The sequence below is a fragment of the Typopeltis vanoorti genome, chromosome 6 (assembly GCF_054136105.1).
Source record: "Typopeltis vanoorti isolate ZY-2024b chromosome 6, IOZ_Tvanoo_1.0, whole genome shotgun sequence".
Classification (NCBI taxonomy): domain Eukaryota; kingdom Metazoa; phylum Arthropoda; class Arachnida; order Uropygi; family Thelyphonidae; genus Typopeltis; species Typopeltis vanoorti.
The window spans coordinates 161,224,515-161,241,921 of record NC_143554.1 but is presented as its reverse complement, the minus strand read 5'-3'; the positions used below and the strand labels follow the sequence as shown (position 1 = coordinate 161,241,921).

Genomic DNA, 17,407 nt, shown 5'->3' with positions numbered 1-17,407 from the left:
TATTTTCTGGTTATTTACAGAAATATCTTTCAACTCCTATGTTTTGTGTGTGTTTTTGTGCTGTGCCAAAAACACACAAAACCCCAGTAACCTATAATGAAAAAGTCAACTGCATTTTCAGACCTGTGTTTGTGTTCTGTGCTGTGAATATATGTTAAAAATCAACAATTTGGAATATTCAGAAAACCTAGATAGCACCAAGATGTTCCCATTCTGGAAAGAAATGTAACTTAATTTTTTTTTAACTTAAACATAACAATTAATAATTGCAATTCCAATAATCACTGCTCGTATGATTTGGTAAGCATAATTCTAATACTGAATAGATTTTTTTCCATAAGAATAATCATAGGGTACATATTAGAGTATCAACATGGATACATTAGCGACTTTTCATGTCTAATGTGTGTGTGTGTGTGTTTGAGGGACACCAGCATATAATTAAATTATTCAAAAAAGACTAATCACTGCCACCATCATGACTCCACTCTAAGAATTCCCACCCTTTAACAGGAAAGAAATACCCCATAATGTATTAGAAATTAGTACACCCATCTATAGACAACCAAACAAAACATGACGACAATGACGGATGTGTGTCACCCTGGGAAAATTCCAAGATATCTTATCTCAAAAACATCGCCCACAATTCCATAGCCAAACCAAAACACCATGTGATATCACAGAGACATATGTTCCCCAGAAATTTCCAAACACATAACGTCACGATTCTTATCTCTATATATCACCAAACACACCACGTGATGTCCCCGACAGATGAGGGCCCAGCAAAATTCCAAACATTCTAAACTCTATATCAACAAACATTCACGTCACAATTCCTTATCCTATCTTGATCTTGTCAGAAGTGTCCCACCAATCACAACACGATTCTTTATACACTAATATATCCCCCTTTCCATTCAAAACAATAACATCACTTATTTACAACTAACAAATGACGTCACTTATCTACATCTGATAATAACAAACATTCACGACACGATTCCTTATCTTATCTTGATCTAGTCAGAAATGTCCCATCAATCACGACACAATTCCTTAACCACTAATATCATTCTTTCAAAACAAATACGTCACTTATCTACATCTCATAACAACACACACACACCCCTGTCACGATTCCTTATCTTATCTTGATCTTGTCAGAAGTGCACCACCAATCACAACACGAATCCTTATCTCTACCATCACCCATAATGTCATACGTGAACCAAAATACAAGAACTGAACCCATTGATACATATGCCCACAGGGAAATTCCTAACATTCCAATCTCATGATGTCATCAAATCAACAACCAATCACATCACGATTCCTCATCTTATCTTGATCTTGTCAGAAGTGGCCGCTATACTACTCATGCGTAATCCGAAATATCGTGAGTTCAGAAATTTATAGCCGATAAATCCGAAAGTAATATATTTTCAAAGTAATAAAATTGATGTCATTTATATCAATTTTAAAATGATATAAATGACAAATATGTCATTTATAGCAGTCATTATAATATCTTAGTCCTAAAATGCCGGCCTGGTTGGCCGAGTGGTTAATGTACCCACTCTCCACCCAGCAGGCTGCGGGTTCGAATCCCACCATGGGCAAATATGGTGAGGTCACCGCCCCACTTATTGAAGGCTCGAATTGGCTTGAAAAAGTTCCATGTTTGGTCTGTAGAGTAGGGTTTTCCGGACGAAGAAAAAAAATTAATTAAAAACAAAAAATATACGAAATTGATAAAAATGAAAAAAAAAAAAAAACCTTAGCCAATCCATGGTACAAAATGAACTATATAAGTTTGCATATAACCTTTCGATGGTGGGAGTAACATAAAAAATGTATTAATAAAAAGTAATATTTTATTATTTAAAAAATATAACTTAAAATTATCATCATCTGAATAATCAGATGGAATTATAATTTACAGTGACTAAAGATCAGCTATGGAAGCAATCCAAAATGGCAATACCAAGTTCACACAAGACATCCATAAACTCTTAAACAAACTAAAGTGTTTGAGAAAAAGTTGCATTTTACAATGGATTCCTGCTCATGTAGACATTGATTACAACGAGGCAGTTGATAAATTTGCAAAAGAGGCCAAAGAACTCAATCAAGAAAGAAACTGACATGATAACTCTTGCTGATACTAATGCACTAGCAAAATCGAAACTAATTCCACTAAAACCAGGGACACACCACCAAATTCCCGAAATCAATGTTGACAGAAAGACATACTCCAACACGATAGCAAGACTCCGAACGGGACATTTTAGAGGAATAAAGATCAATACAGATGATACGAGAACATACAGAAACAGCAATAACTGCCCTAATACTGAACTGACACCACACACATTTTTACCTGTTCAGCAATTACAGCTGCCTTGCAAACAATAGATCCCAATCATGAACAACAGCTCTATACGAACAAAATCATAGTCAAAGCAGTTCAAGGAGCACATGGAAATATCTAAGACTCTTCGAATGACAAGACAACAACAACAATAAAAAGAAATGGGAGAAACGTTTCTAAAGATGTCGAGGTGCCGATCCTAAAAAGTGCACATGCAATTGATTAAAAGAATAAAATAGATTTGGAAGGTACTTATGGGGCCTTCGGCGATGATTGCGTCCTGGAAATCCACGGTACACATGCAATACTAATAATAATGAATCCGAGAGTGACAGGGATCATTAAATGTTGATCTGGGTATCCACAACAGCGCTGCCATTATGAAACGTTTCAAAATCTGCAGTCTCACAATACAGCATTGCAATATTTTCTTGCTTTTTTTTTTAAACAAAAAAGATTGCTAATAATACTTCAAAATATTTACTTACATTTTGTCTTAAATTAGTTTATTTATTATGACAATTTAAATATTATTATCTGAGACCTCCAGGGAGTCAAGAACTCATCGACGGAGGCTATACGTCGCTCAAATCAGCTGTCATACCTTCCCTTAAATTCATTCGCACAAGATGCACTAACTACCGCTAAAGGCAAACTATTCCACTCACTCACTGTTCTGCGAGAGAAAAGTCTAGATCTTACCTCTTTCTTAACCGCAAGCAAGCTTAACTTCCATGGATGCCCCCCCCCCCGTGTTCTCTCCCCGCCTTCCATATAATAGACAATATCTTATAACACTGATTCAGAAGTTTGTAGAGCTGTATGGTATGACCTCTTTTTCTTCTATTAACCAGTCTGCATCCAAATACTTGCAATCTGTGCTCATAATCGAAGTTCCAAAATCCCAATATAATCTTTGTAACTCTTCTTTGCACCCTTTGAGAGCTTCTTTATTTCCTTGGAACATAAGAGAACCAAATCTGAACATAACGTAGCAGCAGGGTCGGCCTTCTCTATAAAGGTACCTGGGTGCAAGAACCCTTTTGGGGTTCTAAAATATTTTTCAAAGGTAAAAATTAAAGAATTCGAAATAAACGTATTGTAAAACCTCTTACCTGCAAATGATTTTGGCACAGGAAAAAAAAAAAAAAAAAAAAACATTCGAAATGTAACAGGTTAGCATAACGTTTACTGAACACAAAACACTAATATAATAGAGAAACATAGAGATATTATTATTACCGGGGGCCCTAAAATCCTGTCGATGAAATCCCTTTAGTTATAAGCAAAATTAGAAGAAGAAAAATAAAATAAAAAATACGTTTCCGCAAATGTGTACCGACTGTGCCCACTCGATCGTGGGGCCCGGGTGCAGTGCACCCCCGAGATGGCCGGCCCTGCGTAGCAGTCCAGGCGCAGTCATATCAAGGCCCTGTAAAGAGGCAAAATTACTTCCTTATCTTTATATGTCAAGTTCGCTTCAACATCACAATTATCCTCTGAGTTGTATTTGCAATTTTTGCCAGGTAACCCTGAACTTCAAATTCCTATCAGCCATTGCGCCAATATATATATATTTATATCTATATCTACTCTACTCTATACTATAAAATAAGCTGAAATTGGAAACGGATGTGACGTCGGCTTGAAACGGATGTAGGCTGTAACGTTTTTGTCAAGTTATTTGAAATGTTTTGAAACTCAGGGGCTACTCTGAGTGTCGAGTTTTCAAAATTCGAGTCATCGGAATTCAAGGAGAACCGGCCTACCAGTCCGGGGGGGGCGCCGTAGGCGTCAGGGGGAGAATCCCCCTAGTATATATATGAAATAAGATAAAGATACCAAAAAAATCTATATATCTGATTTTTATCCTTTACCCTAGGAAGAAAAACAAAGTTTTGCGCGTGAAATATATTTATCTGACCTACTCGTATATAGAGGCTAATGACTTCATATCACTTGCCTTAGTATGTATCCCATAATGCAAAGCACACCCCCTTTCAGGCGTGTATAATGCAATGCATAATTGGAAGGGCCACTACCCAGACCGGTTTAGACCGTTATTGAGGTCTCTTTAGCCTCTATATACATTAGCCATTAGTCAAGTAGCTCAGACGTGAATATATTTCACGCGCAAAACTTTGTTTTGCTTACTTGGGAAAATGATTAAAACCAAGTATAAAATTTCTTGGTATCGTTAGTGTATATTACACCCAAGGTAAAAAAAAACTTTCTACATCTTTCTCTCATCCAGAGATTTTTTATTAAAGATCAAGCACCTTTTGTTTACTTGTAGATGAGATATATATGACTTCTGCATTACTTCAACCTTGGTATCTCTCCCGGGTCTAGCTCCTACTGGAGACCTCAATAAAAGTCGAAACCGGTCTGGGTAGTGGCCCTTCCCATTATGCATTGTATTATACACGCCTGAAAGGTGTGTGTGTGGGGGGGGGTGCTTTGCATTATGGGATACACATTAAGGAAAGTGATATGAAGTCATTAGACTCTATATACAAATAGCTCAAACGTGAATATATTTCATGCGCAAAACTTTGTTTTGCTTACTTGGGAATAGGATTCAAACCAAGTACTGTATATAAAATTTCTTGGTATCGTTAACGTATATTACACTCAAATATGAATTTAAGTCTTCAGAGAACGACTTGTAATGTTCATTGATTTATAATGGATAATAAAAACATTTTTCAATTGGTTCAAAAACATTTGGTTTTAAACTTTATTTTGGACAATGGTGAAGAGGATTTGGACAGTGGTGGGAGATCGTTGATATACGGAAGAGACTCGAGGTAAGAACTATCGCCCATCTTGTCTCGCCTCTACAAATTGTCCTATCATGCTGCTGCATTCATACGACAGCATGGAAGCAGAGAGAGAGAAAGCTGGCAATCCACTGGTAAATGGTACGAAAAGATTAGATGGAATCTTGGAAAGGAGGCCGAGATATCAGAGTTGATCAGATTCCTTGGAAACATCGAAAGTGACCACAAGTTTCTGTAAATCTTTCTATGGCCTGTACCCAAAGGTGAATAAGCTTGGTGAGATTTAACTTGATTTCTCCATCAATTTTGAGAATATCCAGGTGAGGCCAATGGAATGGTAGTTCGATTGTTCACTTTTATTTTCATTTTTAGGAAGAGACTGGAATAAAAGCTTGTTTCCATGCTGTTGAATAGTTCCCACATTAACAGAACAACTTATAAAGGCGATAAAAGATGGTTGATAGTTCTGGAGTACAAGCTCATTGGTACAAAGAGATACTATTTCGGATAAACGACATACTAGTCTCTAGGATACTGAAGTATTTTCCTGATGTCCTTCTGCCAAAAGATCACCAGACGCATACCACTATTATGCTGATGCCACACCCAAGAATTTTGTTGATTGTATGTTAGTCCCATGCATGGGTGGAGATATTTGGGAAAGGAGAAGCTTGCTCATGTTATTTCTCCTCCTAAGCCCCTCCGTTGCGCAACTAGAAGAACGACGGTACGTTGCGCCCTTCGACTGGAAAAACCGTAAATTCGATTCTCGTCGTGATGAGAGGAATCTTTATATGGGCTTTTTCAGTTGAAGGTGAGTTAGTTGATCTCAAACGGATGTAGTATGGTTTTTCCTCCCACATACAGACAAATAGGCCTCGAGAGCGCACGTAATTTACAGACAAAAATACTAGGGTGGAGGTGGACAGTAGATGGCGTTGGTATAATGATGACGAAGTGGCGGTTCGGCATGGTTGGTGGATTGAGTAGTGAAGACGGAGAGTTGTAGCAGTAGGTGCCTTCCCTTGAGTCTTTGGACCAGTGCCGTAACGAGGGCGTGGCGAAATATGCGCCCGCCACGGGCGCAACTAGGTTTGGGGCGCAAAACGTAAAAAAATAAAAATAAATAAATAGATATAAAAGGTCTATTTTATATTGTATTTTTAAATTTCGGCAATACGCCGCTTTAGACACACAAATTCTGCAAGACACTGCAACTCATTTTGATGGGGCTAATAGTAAGTATTTAACATCTTGCATTTAGTAAAATTTAACTTGTTATATTTAAATTTTTCAAAATTTTTGGCATTTGGGGGTTGGGGGGAGGCGCAGGTTAGACACGTGCCACAGGCGCTTCATACCCTCGTTACTGTACTGCTTTGGACCCCTTGGAGGTGTCACGTAATAATAATAATGAGCCTCCGTAGGCTCATTATTATTACTCACTCAGTATAGACGAATATAAAGGGACAGGGAGAAAGGGGAGGAACCCCATACGAATATTGATATTTGAAAAACCTGTGAATTGTATTCTCCGAGAAACACAGGAGAAACTGCACCAGAATGCACTAGTAAAAAAATGAAAGAACCGGAAGGAAAAACTTGCTTATTTTTGTGAAGAGCAGGTTGTAGTCTTTGGGAATACTACATGGGGAAGAGATATTCCATAGAACCGAAGTAGATGAAAAGAAATATGAATGGGCGTAGCAGGTTTTGCAATTCAATTGTAAAAGATGCCGGTAGCTGTTGCTGGATTTATTGTAGGTTTAGCGGAAATGAGATCATTATCTAAACCTGGAGCCAGTTCTGAACAGCGCCCATGGAAATATGTGGAAAAAAGACAATGAGGAAACTGAGCGTACACGAGTCAGCAGCTGAAGGTCTGCATGAGAGGGGATCGTCAATCAGCCGAACTGCTGTTTTCTGAGCAGCATCAAGAATTTTTGGCGAGTGAGGGTTAGGTATATCACCAAAAACGTGAGATTTGCATAGAGTTAGTAGCTGGACAGATGGAAAGAAACGTATTAAGTGAAAAGTTCTTTGTAAGCAAGGGTACCACAGAAGTGAAATGTTTTATCGGTCAAGCAAGGAGTAAGTATCAGTCCGAGAAGCGAAGCTGGTTTGAACTGCTGAACTGGGCATTATCAAAACTGGGGTGTGTGAGTGAAAAGGGGGGGGGGGGACTAAGTTTTTTTGCGAGAAAAAAGACAAAAATTTATTTTGGAAGCGTTAAATGTTACTAGGTTATTGTGGAGATCAGTATTTACGGCGCTTATTGTAGACGGTCCCGAAGCTCAAAATGTTTGAACACTTCAAAGTTGTATTGAGTAGGAGAAATGCAAGTGCTATCAGCAGCAAACCTGTGAAAGGTCGTTTATGTATTTGAAGAAAGGGGGGGGGGGGGTGGCTGAAATAAGAATAGGAAAATCTGAAGAGGACACCCTCGGCCGTCACACGCAGCGAACGACCCGAGGAAAGAACTGGCCATCCAATTACATAGGGTGCAAGACAGGCCATAAGTTTGCTCAGAAGCCCTCGATGCTAAATACTATCAAATCCATTGAAAATATCAGGTGCAACAGCACAGGTTTCTTCAAATCTTTTCCTTGGGACGTGTCCAGAGGTGGGTGATGAAGTCGAAGAGACCTGCTGTAGATGTTGACTGTGGAATTCATATTTTGTCATTCAGTCATCGTTCGCTTGACAGCTTTCCAGGTACTGAAGAAGGAAAAATCTTCAAGGAACTGGCGTATGACTAAGTGCTTCCCATACTGGGGCCGTTAGTTTTGTTGAGGGGGAGGGCGTGAAATAATGAAAACAAATTTAAAATGTTTTAAGACTAAGTGCGCCATGTGTATGTAAGATGCTAAATATGTAATATTTGCATTTGATTTTTGCAATATTCGCTGTGTATGTTTTGTATTGAATATAAATACAATAAATATTATAATAATAGATGTCTGTATTAAGATTTTTTTTTTTTGATGGGGGCCATGAAATATTTTAATTTTTCCAAGGGGGCCTTTACATCCATAAGTTTGGGAAGCACTGGTCTAACGGGCTTGAAGGAATTCGAATCTGTCTTTCGAAATAAAGTTATCGTCGATAACAAACTGACCTAGACACCCCCATCCGAGGAACAAAAAAAAAAATCACACAGCAACTGCACTAAGTATTCAGTTCTTCATTTTGGACATACCAGCAGCACTTTTGATTGTTAATAAATTACTCAGTGCGCTTTCCTTAATTTTCTCTTGAAGTTATTTAAAATATGAATTTAACACCATCAACTAAAGCAAATAAATTTAGCGATGCCCAATTAGATCAAGAACTATGATCATCTGTTTACGATGTTCAAGGAATAGTTTACGATTCGCTAACTATAATTCGACTGTTTCTCAAGTATATTTGTTTGCTGGAGAGCTAATAAATAAGCTAAATTATCTTCAAAGGCGGACGAGTGGTCTTGAAATTTGATATTTGACTTACGAGTGCAACCTATACATTTATTAGTTGGATGCCAAACCTAGAACACTATGCAGCTGCAGAAGAAGGCATATACCACTGCTCTAAGATAATGCTTTTTTGAGTTATGAAATCATTTTTAGGTAATAAGAAATCGGAGACCTTCCTAAAGTTTTGTGCAACAGTTGTCATTTAATAGCATACAATTCAAAATTAAAACATTTTTCAATAATTTCAAAATTAAACTAAATCAATAAACTGACATTTCCAAATTTTTGGAAGTCGTGCTTGTCTCACATTCTTTACGCATTCGTTTGACCGATCCTCCCGAAACCAAAGGAATATTGTATTTGAGTGTTTACTACGTGAAGTAAGGATGAATTATATTTGAAAGAGCTCAACACGCTGATTATTATGATTATAATAATAATTATCATCAGCATGTTAATTATTATTATTACAAACACCTCTTGGAGTCAAGACTCATCGAGGGATTTCGAATCCAAATGTTTGAGTAAGAACATCAAAACAACAATGGTGTGCGGATTTATTTGTACAAAATGAAAAATTTATTAATGAACATTTTTAGGTTGGAGATGGATTTCATCGCCCGGCGTGAGACCACCTCCTCGCTTACTAGAGGCCTGAAGTGGCTTGAAAAGTTCGATGTTTGGTGTCTAGAGCAGGATTTCCAGATTATACAAAAATAAATTAAAAATGCAAAAACATACACTTGCTTCTTGAACAACGCGGGGATTAGGGGGCCCAACTTCCCCCAGCGTCGAAAAGCCGAGTATAACTTTTGATTCCCCAAAAACTTAACTACTAATAGCTTACTGTTGACCGGAAGCCTTACCGGTAACATAAACAGTCGATTAACACATATTTTGTATGGTGTGTATGTATTATATACTATATTCTTACAATAAAGCTAGAGAAAAGAAAATGTTATTAAAGAAAATCATAAGGAAGTGAATATACATTTACAGTACTGTACTGTATTAATCGATACCGCACGTCGTCTGTTTACAAGATGAATCATCTGTCTGTTAGTAATTACATCAATTTTGCCTTATAGGATACAAAACACTGTAGATGTTACACATATTACTAACACTAGACATCAAAAATAAAAAGATTATGTGAAAAGGAAATTCATATTTATTTACAGGTGTAACGATTCATGCACTGAGAACGAAGAAGCAGCAGTATGACCGCCTTATGGTAGCCTAGCCTATACACTACTGAATGAATCGTTATAATCGATAATCGTTTTTTTATTTTATGCTAATTAAATTTAACTAATTAATTAGTAAATTTTATGCAGCTATGATTTAATACTGCATTTTTACGTTTCTTTACATTTCTCTCGACTGCGAATGGCGCCATGTACGGCCTGTAAGTGTTTGTGTGCGTAAGTTTTAATAAATTTAAACTTTTTATAATAGATTTGTGTATAGTTTATTGTAGTAAATGATAAAATAGACTTGCGTCTACATATATTTTATGCATTCATGATATACCCAACTTTTTCTTAATTTTTTCGATATTTCTAAGCTACGCGGCTCGTCTGCAGTTTTATCAAATTGTCACAAATCTCCAAAACATTTTCCAATATATTTATTCAAAAAAAAAAGGTCACAAAGACATTCCTCTACGTGTGGAGAAGAATAATCCTCCCATCAGAATGGGAAAAATCGTTTATACCCACGCTTCACATTCAATATTAAGAAATACTTTTCTCTATAGGCGAGATAGTCTTAGAATGTTACGGAATTGGAGAAAGCTGGCCTAAATTTGATTACGGTTTTGACGACCATTTCACCCTCACACACACATTCGACCTTGACACAAGGGACAGCGGCGATACAGTACAAACTCAACAGCAGCCTGCAGCCCTCGTATCAGCACTCCCATTACCTTAATGACCATGTCCTGCGAATTTCGGGGACAGTTCCCAGAGCGGGCCTGGCGAAAGAGAAAAGAAAGCAATTACCAATCATCACACTACAAACTTCTCACTCGATTACTTCGATCTTTTTACCGAACACAGTTACACTTCTAATCATGGAAATGAAAAAAAAAAATAATGACTGTCTTAAAACAAGAATTCGCTGAAAGAAATCGTGAATTCATTTTTGGTAGAGCATGCGCTATACTACTCGATTAATTCTGAAGGCGAGACACGGAAATTGCAATGGTTGCCCAATTTGAAGTCGCTTCAGCGAAGAATTGCACTTTAAAAGCAAAACAGGACAAATTTAACTACAATAAGGGAATTATCATTACACAGAGCACGAAACGTGCTCTGGATCTACATGAGGAAATGAAATTATCAACGAGGACCAAGCGGGGAGTTTATATGGATAAGATTCAACGAATAGAAGTTTCAAAAGATTAAAGAAAGAAAGAAGCCGATTATCGTGTCAAGTAATATACTTGGTAAGCCACAGGAAGAACTTTCGACAAACTTTCTAATCCAAAGTATTTTTATAAGCTGGTCATACATCTTTCATTTTGCTACACCAAATCCTACAGTACTCGAATTGTACGCTTTCAGTTTTGCACAGTCGAAAAGTGGCTACAAATTTTCGTTTTACAAGGTTTAAGAACACACACAAAAGTGTGTTGTATTAAAAGGCTATGCAGGTATCATTGATAGCGTACAGCTATTGTCACGCCAGTTGTTATTCGACTGTTACGGTTCGTTGAGGCTAGACACGTGCGTGCATTTTTTTAGATGAATTAAACTGTAAAATGTTATATAGTAATGTGGATTTAAATGATTTTTTTATTGTAAACAACAACTGGTCCACTAGGTAATATATAAATACTGCTACTAATCAAACATCGCTATACCGTCGACTGTATATCTTTAAATAAGTGTTTTATTTAACGATGCGTTTTATTGTATTCAGATTTTTGTTGTGTATCGACACAAAAATTTATTTCTAAAAATACGTAATATTTAATGAAACCTATCCCCTCATTTTCTATACATATGTTACTGTCGAGTTACACGATTTTCCTTTATATGATACTTTAGCAGAACCAATCTACCGTGTAAATCGAGGGTTGTCTCTCGAGACAACCCCGGTCATACAAGTTCGATTCCAGACTGCTGTCGTATAGTGGATCAGCGACCCCCACCTTTTTTTTTTATTCACTTGAGATGAATATGATTTAATAGCATTTTTAAGCAGTCATGCATGTGCATAAAAGTATTTATTATGTCAGTTATGCAAACGGAAAATTTAGAATAATTTTCCAACGAAAAAGCTGGATTAAGGGAATAAGCCAACCAATTTTGTCATCAATCTACACCAGGGGTTCTCAAACTTTTTAAATTTTGTACCACTTAAATAAGAATCAGAAATATATGTACCACCATAAAATACTGTTTCAAAATAAATATTAAATCTGAAAACCCTTATGATACGCTAATGAGACTTCGCATCCGAAAATTCACATAAAACTGCAATAAAATTTATTTGTTCGTTTTATTCGATTCGTCAAGCTAAATTCTTGGAACAGTCTACTCGTTACAATATTAAAATACATTTTTTTGAATATTTATTTATGTATTTTGCGTAAAAATTGTAACCAAAAATAACGTAATGTACCATTAGTGGTACATGTACCACAATTTGATAAACGATGATCTACACCAGGGGTTCCCAACCCTATGCTCGCGGGCACCATGGCGCCAGTCGACCAATTTGTGTGTGCCCGCCGCTGTTCAACCGTGTGCAGTATAGTTTGAAATAATCACGCAACAATTCATGGCATGCTACATGATGCATGCATTAATGACACATGACGAGTATTAAACGCATACAATGTAAAGTAGACGCGCATTCGAAGTTGTTCATTCCAGTTTAAGAACTGGAATATCATCATATTCTCCTAATTATGAAGCACTGGCCAATGAAATGCAATGCCAAAGATCACACTAACTTACATATATATATATATATATATATATTTCAATTTTTATATAATGTAAACTTTTAAGTAATAAAACATTTGATTATAATGTAAACTTTGTATGTATTCATTTAACAAAAGAATTCAAAAAATTTGCTTGAAAAAATAGATGGTGCCCGTCGCCCTATCGGTATTTTAGAATGTGCTCTAGGAAACAAAAAGGTTGGAAACCCCTGATCTACACCATTACCACTTGTTCCATTTCGGCAATAAGATTATCACGTTTACGGAAAACTGTAGTACTTTTAACGTTATCTTTGTTTTTAACAACAGAAGTGCAAGGTAAGTATAGCCAATTACCTATCGTAGTAGGTAATTTAATAGGTTCGCGCGTGTTCTTTTCACTGGAGGCAACAACGCCCTCCTGTGAATTTCATTTGCCATTATTAGCAACAATGAAATAAAATAATAAACAGTTTACAAATGATGTTTCGCCTTTAAAGTTTCCATTTTTTTTTTTCAGTCACTGCATATAATTGTTCATTTTTCAATCATCCGCTTATATGCAAAACTTGACATTTTTAAGCGACTGTTAAAACGTATTATGGCGTTGTTCTAATCGGAGCACAAGAATTCTAAGAAAATGCTTTCAAAGCTTTATTCCATGTCAGGAAAATCCCCAAATTTTCTCTCTTCTAAAGTTACTATCATGTAAGGTTTATTGCTTTACATTAGATATATTTTTATTTATGATTTTCCACACAGAAACAAACCTTATTTGATTAGTTAGTTTTCGTAAGATGATACAACGGTCGCGATTCCCTTTTACAGAAAAGTACGGCACCATCTCAAATCCCCTCTAATTTTTATCATGGCTCGGGACCGACATAGCTGACGAATCAGGACTATTGCTGGTCTTAAGTATTCCTGACTGTAATCCGTGTGTGTTAACGGGGCCAGTTTGTCTGTTTGCGGGAGGAAAACCCCCAGCATATATTGTTCAGTTCATTCTCACAGTATAAATATTGTCTTGCCTCAGACAATTATAAGGAGCACAAGTCGGTCTTTACCAGAGAAAGTTTCAAAGTAGACCTCTTATTAATGCCACTTTACAGTTCTGGATTTGTCTATTTCCCACGCCCAAGATCGGCTAACTTGGCTATGTCTGAGAAAGATCATTAAGCTCCTCGCGTCGGCGACGGGAATCGTACCCTGACTACTCTTTTCCCAAACATATGGTTGCGAAGCGCAAAGCCACTCGGTACCTTAATTGGTATTTATGCGACACAACTTTGCGAATGCCCATCAACTTGGAAGTTCAGTACTCTAGCGAGACGCCCACAAGGTCTCTTAACTCAAGATTTCTGAGGACAGCATGAAGTTCTTCTTTCTGTCGGTTTTTTCATATTCTTTATTATTATAATTTCATATCGGTTAAGGATATCGGCAGGGTTTGAAAAAATTATGTTGACGGGCATTTATCTGAATTGTCGGGTGTCAAGCTGAGACGAGTATACACCATGGTCACCTAATTGATCACAATCGCTTGTTAAATCCGGACCGGTTAATTTCTAAGTTTTTGTAAAGATTTTTGTTCTGTGTAATAATATACTGAATCAAATACTGTATATTAACTACTTACATATGAGTGTGTTTATCAGTCTGAAACATGAAAAACAAACATTTATCGGTGATGCATACCCATTTCTTTCTTTATTGATGATACATTGCCACATACATTTGTTAACACTTATGTCTTGAAAACAGTACAGGATAAAAATATTAAAAAAACCATTCATTTTGAGAATAAAAACATCCAAAGATCATGTAAACTGGGAAAAAAAAAAAAAAAAAACTTTGTAGGTCTAATATTAACAACAGTGGGTTTTCTGAATGCATTAAATCCGAAACATACGCGCCAGTGACGTAATGACATGGAAAAATGAGAAAACAATCCACTGGTTACGTACAAGCTGCTTGTACTGGAGTGAGTGAGAGAATGGACATTAAGTAAAGATCTCTCTTCTGATACAATTCGGCATTCTGAAGGAGGTTTGTGTGAGAACAGTATTCTATGGTTGAGCAGATCTTATATAAAGGGTTTAGGATGGGCAAAGGCGTTTATGGATGTGATGTGTTTATGCCAGTATGGCCTACATGTGAAAGTCAGAAAAGAAGAATGATCTTGATTGGTAAGCAGGGAGAGTGATGCAAGGTCTTTCTTCCAAGAAAGAAGGCGAATTTTGTTTTGGTAGTAGTAAATTTAAAAAAGAGACTTGGAAAATTAACCTGTGATACAAATGATAACTTTATACAATCCATTGTAAAATTATGGTTGCAAGATGCATAAATAAAAATGTGTTCTACGTTGGTAGAGCCCATGCCTAAGCGAATTAATAAACTCATTAGAAAGAGTGGAGGAGCAATTTTTGTACTTGATTTCTTGCGAATGCGAGTCATCATTGGCTCAACAGCCCTGTGTTGGCCCTGGCCTTCTTCAGAAACTTCTGCAAACCTTCCTTATTCAATGCCAAACTCCTCCAATTTTTGACTCCTAAAACCTTAATATCTTGCATTACTCCATCTTAATTTAGGTCTTCCAATTTTTCTTTTCCCTTCCAGCTAAGCATTAAACATCTTAACTATTCTATTACTATCCATGCGTATGTGTCCAGCCCAACTTCATCTATTTATTTTTATGTATTTAAAGTGAGTGTTCGGATTAATTTGTTCGCTACTGTACTACAGTTATCCCTAAGAGTGATGGAAATGAAATCGGGGAAAAAAAAAACAACTTTTAATGGTGTAACCATAAAATACCACAGTCAACATTAAATTTATTATGAGGATATTTCGTCTTAAATATCGTAAAACATCAGTACAAACAGCGAACAATAAGGAATTTGAATAAAGAAACAGTAGAGCGCATGCGTTAAATTAGAATTTTACAAATTTAATAGTTGAGGAAAACAATTTCCCACACTCTTGGAATAGTGAGGCAGTCGTTACGATTGAGGTTAAGTCGGTGAAGTAGAGCTTCAGCACTTTCTTTGTAAACGTAAAAACGTTTATGTTTTTACATATGGATTTATGTAACAGCTTGGGGTTTTCCCCATTGGAAAACACCAAGTTTTCAGTATTCCATATTTTGTGCAAGACCAGATTTGTGAGGTTTGTTAAGACGGATGTGGTTTTAATGTTCAGAGATACATTTATTGACAGATCTTCCCGTTTGTCCATAGTAAGACAAGTTGGGCAAACATGGTGCTTTGTATACGCCGGGTAGAATCAGTGGTGGGAGTTCGTTTTTTTTTTTTTTTTTTTTTTTTTTTTTTGGAGAAGTTGCAGGTTCGGAATTAGGTTGATGGGTTTATAGGTAGCTATGAATTAATAGTTCTTAATTTTTAACACCCATTCCGAGATGAATTTAATATGTGGTATAGGACACCTGTGGACTGCTTCTTGGCTAGGCTGCTGCAAAGGAGAGTCATTAATATGTCAGTTATTTTCGATTATAGCCATTTAGTAAGGCTGCTTCTTTGATAGTTTCGTTCCTGTTTTAGATATTCTTCGGAAGAAGAAATCTTGTGTACTCTTGACATTGCCGATTTTATGATGTCATATTTGTGAGATGGATGGTGGGCTGATATATTGTGGATATAAAGACCCGTAAAAGTTCATAGTTGGTTGTCGGTAGATAGAAGTGGAAATGGATCCGTCTTTCTTACATCTAGAAAGGAAATACCTATGGATGATTATTTTTCTAGTGTGAAACTAATGAGGATGTAGGGTGTTGATTTTTTTTGTAGAAGCGAGTGGAGTACTGGTTCTGTATGACTCCAAACCGCAAAGACGTTATCAATGCATTGAAGCCAAATTGTTGGTTTGGGATCAAGAAAGAAAAATTGACTAAGTTGGATGATAGGAGTGAGCCACTGCAATTCCTTCCTTTTGTTTACATATTTTATCTTTCCACATGAAGTAATCAGATGTAATTGTAAATTTGAATTACTGCACTATGTCCGATGGAAATTTTTGGGCTAGAAATTGCCTTTTTTTTTTTTTTTTTCCCAATTTAACGCATGCGCTCTGTTTCTTTATTCAAATTCCTCATTGTTGCTCGCTATTTTTACTCATGTTTCACGATAGGCAAGATGAAATATCTGCATAATAAATTTAATTTTTACTGTGATTCTATAGTTTTGGATATTCCACAGGTCTCAATAGCAAATTTTAATGGTGTAGGCTGATGATCCAATTGGTGTTTCCTTAAGCCAAGCTATTCAAAACGATTTTGTGGTTTGCGAAAATTCTAAATTTTTCGTTTAAGTATCGGACTTAATGCTTCATGTATATCATCTACGCGCATATATAAATACATAAAAACGTTAAATCATTTATGCATCTAGAAATGTGTGTGTGTGGGGGGGGGGGATAATTCACTATACGCCGATAGCCTGGAACCTAACTTGTCGTATGACCGAGGTATGCCTGCTTTATTTCTTTCGTTTTTGTTTTTTTTTCCAGACCTTCAATTCCATTTCATTGCACTTTATTTTTCTGCTCTTGTTTCACTTACATAGATTAATATGGACACCGCTGAAATATTAAATATTTTTTGTATACTAAATTAGGATTTGGAGTTGTATTAAGTCATGAAACTTATACTAATTTTATTTTTCATATGTTTGGCTGTCGTTTTATTAGTGCTGAATATTTTATTCAATTTTTTCCAAGTCGTCCGCGCGGTTAACCTAGTGGCTGTGCGCTTCACAACCATATGCCTAGGGAAGGAGCGTCCTAGGTTCGATTCCCGTCGGTGACATGAGGAGCTCAAGGATTCTTCCTCAGTCAT

At 36.5% G+C, this 17,407-nt stretch overlaps 1 protein-coding gene across 4 annotated transcripts in view; it reads right to left on the bottom strand.

Annotated features, from left to right (window-relative positions):
- The window catches only part of LOC150106171 (uncharacterized), a 338,533-nt gene that overhangs the window by 154,980 nt on the left and 166,146 nt on the right, over nt 1-17,407 (bottom strand). The gene's annotated exons all lie outside the window — the stretch shown is intronic.